The 4,352-nt window shown below is 41.6% G+C and overlaps 1 protein-coding gene across 1 annotated transcript in view; it reads right to left on the bottom strand.

Annotated features, from left to right (window-relative positions):
- SH3RF3 (SH3 domain containing ring finger 3) overlaps positions 1 to 4,352 on the bottom strand; it is a 660,635-nt gene that overhangs the window by 587,083 nt on the left and 69,200 nt on the right. The window lies entirely within an intron of this gene.

The raw sequence follows: 4,352 nt of genomic DNA, 5'->3' as shown, positions 1-4,352 counted from the left end.
TGTACAGTTCTGTGGGTAGGTGACATCATACTATAAGCAAAATGAGTCCTGAACTGACTGTTACAAGCTCTCGGGGCTTACCTCTTGTCAGGGACCTGTTAGAGGACTCTGGACAAGGATTCTTCTCCGTCAAGTGCAGGAGGAGTTTGGACTCATTCTCGGCAGCTTCCAAAATCTATGCATCACCTTTCTTCACCTCTCCTCTCACTCCTTGGCCATCACTTCCAGAATCAGAGGATGAAAGGGCTACTTGTCACAACAGGAAGAAGGACCAGCTTTGATTGTCTCAATTTTCACAACGCTGTAAGATATATATTTCCTTGACTAGAAACACTGTCCTTTCACTCGCTTTCTTTCAGCTGCCACAGCATGTTACTGAGTCTTCTAAGGTTCACTAAAGGATGTGAATCCCATTTTACTTACAGAATCTCACACAATATTGTTACTATTTAAAAAAAAAAAAAAAAGAAAGAAACGCATTCCTTTCTTTAAAACCTCCGTACACACACACCAAGTCAATTTCAATACCTCACACCTAGACTATTATGATAGTCCACAGTCATATTCCTCGGGAGGTTTTCATGAAGTCATCATTTAATCCATTTATTAATTCACTGAATATGCACATATTCATTTCACTGTAACACAATTATTTTGCTCATTTTTATGCTGCCAGGAGCACCCATGAAATCTAATAAGGAGTTTCCAGAACTATACAACTCACCAATTAAAAATGTTAATTAGATCTAAGTGAACAGCACAGGAAATTTAACAAAGTAAGTTCCAGGGAGGAGAAAAGGAATAATAGCAGAGCACAGAGAAATCAACCAAGAACCCTGCAATCAGTTTCACCCAGCCTTTCCACTACTGACTTTTTGATTTGGAAAAAGAACATACGTAAACCCAAAGGTCTTTGATAAAGTAGAAAAGCAGACATAAATAATATATGACAATGTTGGAAGTAATCCTTAGCGCTCAGAGAATAGATACTATGTGAATATAATTTCTCCAGAGCATCTGCTAAAGAGATGATCTCTGCTCCCAGCCAGCCACCAGTGTTCTGAAAAGGATAAAGATGAAGGAAATTAAAGAGCCTTTAAAAGCTGGTCTCAGAAATCCTCCTCCTCCATCACACTCCATGGTTACCTGTCAGGTCTAGAAAGCATTCCACATTCACTAAACCCTACAAATTGGAAAAAGATCAATCATTAAAAAGTTCTAAAAACTGAAGCACCAAAAAGGAGAAAATGAGACACTTGCCTTCTTGAAGAAGCTAAGACGATGACTTGGTAATTTATAGAATATATATGAAGGCATTCTGCCAAAGAAGGTAAATGTAACAGCACAGAAAAACTAATTGGGTTCATAGAAAAGAAGGAAAAATGGGTTGTTTTTTGTTTTGGGGTTTTTTTTTGTTGTTGTTTTAGGGTGTGGTTCGTTGCTGTTTGTCTATTTATACCTTAACACAGAAACTAACTTGATCAATTACAGAGAAAACAAGGAATCTTCTTAAAATCTTCTGTTTTTCTGACTGTGTGAGACACTTAGGGAGATATAAAGACAAATGAAATTAGTCAGATTATGGCTCCCTAGAAATTTCCAATTGAGTTGTGAAATCCTGCCTCAAGGGAGGAGAGTGGAATAAACAAACAAGCTTCCTTGCTCTTTACCTAGAAATCAGCAGGTGGCCAACCAACATCAATGAAACCAACTGCTTTTATCTAAATAGACTTTGGCACTCTTTCCATCTAACATCTACTGCAAGAACACCTTGAAAGAGATTCCTACCCTTTTCCTCTGGAGTATGCCTGCCCTGAGCCCTGAGTAACTGGAAGAGTTTTTAAATTCCTTACTATAAAAGCAGGACCTCATTAGGCTTCTCTCCTCCCATCCCCAGCCCACTCAACCCTTTAGTCCTTGTTCTTTATCTAGATCACTGATTCTAATCTTTTGGAATCATGTACCCTCCAAAACAACGCTGGTGGCATCGCAGGTTATGTGTTGAGCTGCTACCTGCAAGGTCAGAAGTTCAAATCCACCAGCCACTCTGCAGGAGAAAAAGGAGACTTTTTCCAGTAAAGATTTACTGCCTTGGAAGCCCTGTAATCAGTGGGTCTCTGCAAGTGGGAACCGGCTCGATGGCACACAAGAATACCCCTCAAAGAATCTGGTGGCCAGACTCCCTAGGAAAATGAACGTTCTACGTGCCTGTCACCATAAAATCAGTGTCATGTACAACTCCAAAGGGATCACAGAGCTTCCCAGATCAAAACATGGACGCTCTACAGAGCTCTGAGCTCCACACTTAAGAATCCCTTCCCCAAACTTTATCATGTCTAATTAATTCATGCCTGAGTAGGACCTGACTAGTTATGTTCACGGGTTTCATATCTACAATGGCCCTTGTAGATACGAAAGAAAAAACAAAAATTACCTCACCATTCACAACCTCTCCTATGTGCCAGGCTCTATGCTCAGCACTTAATCCTCATGTCTAATAATCCTGAAAAGGGGATCAGCTCCTGTTTTCACAAATGAGAAACCAGTCCTCCTTGTCCTGACATCTGGAGGGAAAAGACCTCTCTGTGAGGTTAAGGCAGATGATAACCCATTTACCAAAGGAGTGACCTTTTCAGACATGCAGAGGCAGAGTTTAGCATCTCAAGTTTCAAAGCATTCCCCAGGTCCCAGGACAAGTGGCTGGTAGAACTGGGTGGAAACCTGGGTGCAGGGGGTTCATTCACACTTACCTTCACGTCCCAACTCCAGAAAGGTAGCTGAGACCTTCCTGTCTTCTCTGCAATAGGAAGTCTCCAAAGTGTTCTCCTCAGCACCACCTCACTCCCTACAAACCCATCGTCACTCTTCAACCACAGAGATCTTGCTCCCCTAAAAACATAACATCTCGGCTGAAAACTGTATAATGAAGTCCCATCACCTATAAAATAAGGTCTGAGACTGAGTTTGACTCCTACCTACATCACAGGCTCCGTATTTGCCTCTTATACTTGTTAGTCCAGAAATTCTGAACCATTATTGGTCTCCTGGTGTGGCACTGTAGGATAAGCATTGAACTGCTCAACACAAGGTCGGCGGTTCAAATCCATCAGCCGCTTCTCGGAAACCCTATATAGGTTCGCTGAAAGTCAGAACCAACTTGACGGTACCTAACAACAACAATCTATATATGGTTACAAAGCCCTCAAAAAATGTCAGTTGATTGAATGAATTCCCCCCAAATTTAAAGTAGACAAACCCAAAATTTGGATTAAGAGTGTCTCAAAGATATAAAATACAGAAGATCACTTGAACTATTGGGGTCTTTACTGCTCCGATTTGCTTCAATGTAAGTCATCTAGATAAATGAGGTATCACTCCAAATGTTCAAAGACCTCCCGGGGGGAGTCCAACTGAGAATTAAATGTAACACTAAAGGCATTTCAAGGAATCTCCGCTCCTATAGGGAAGTGCCATGAGTCCCTTGGCTCCACAGCAATGGGTTTTGTTTTTAGTATGGAATCCACTAGAATGAGGCTTTAAAACTGGTAAAAATTGGATTACCCTCAATTGTGTCTTTCCATTAAACTTAGAGATCTATTTGAAGATTGTTGCGGTTATGACTCATAGCAACCCTGAACAGAGTTTCTGAGGAGCAGCTGGTGGGTTTGAACCACTGACCTTTCAGATAGCAATCTAGTACTTATCCTACATAGCCACAGCGGGACTCCATTTCAAGATTGTTGTTAGGTGCCATTAAGACCTTTCTGACTCATAGGGATCCTGTGTAGGGACTGCTGTACATCTTTTCGGGAGCAGAAATCCTCATCTTTCTCCCACAGAGTGACTGGTAGGTTCGAACCACCAATTTCCTAGCTTGCAGTCCAGTGCTTATCCTATTAACCACAACTGTTCAAAACTTCTTAACTTAAAGTAATACCAAATGTGTACTTTTGCTGACTCAAAAAGAAGAAGAAAAAAAAAGAGAGATAAACCCGAAGTACAGATTAAGAGCGTTGAAACCAAGTTAAATGCAGCTCACAGCGACCCTATGTAGGTTTCCAACCTTCTAAATCTTTATGAAGCAGAAAGACTCCTCTGTTTCTCACGAGCAGCTGGTGGATTCAAACTGTTGACTTTGTGGTCAGCAGCCCAACATGTAATCCACTAGACCACCAGGGTTCCTTCTGTCGATTGTTGCTGTAGTTGTGAAGTGTCATTGAGTCGGTGCAGACTCACAGCGACCCCGTATAGGGTTTCCGAGGAGCGGCAGGTGAATGTGAATTGCCGACCGTGTGGTTCAAACCCATCTTGCGGGCCAGTGCTTATGGTAGCTCTCATTTTCCAGCCAAAGC

This window comes from Chrysochloris asiatica, unplaced genomic scaffold (genome assembly GCF_000296735.1).
Source record: "Chrysochloris asiatica unplaced genomic scaffold, ChrAsi1.0 scaffold00220, whole genome shotgun sequence".
NCBI classification, from domain to species: domain Eukaryota; kingdom Metazoa; phylum Chordata; class Mammalia; order Afrosoricida; family Chrysochloridae; genus Chrysochloris; species Chrysochloris asiatica.
This window is presented reverse-complemented; position numbering and strand designations above follow the sequence as displayed.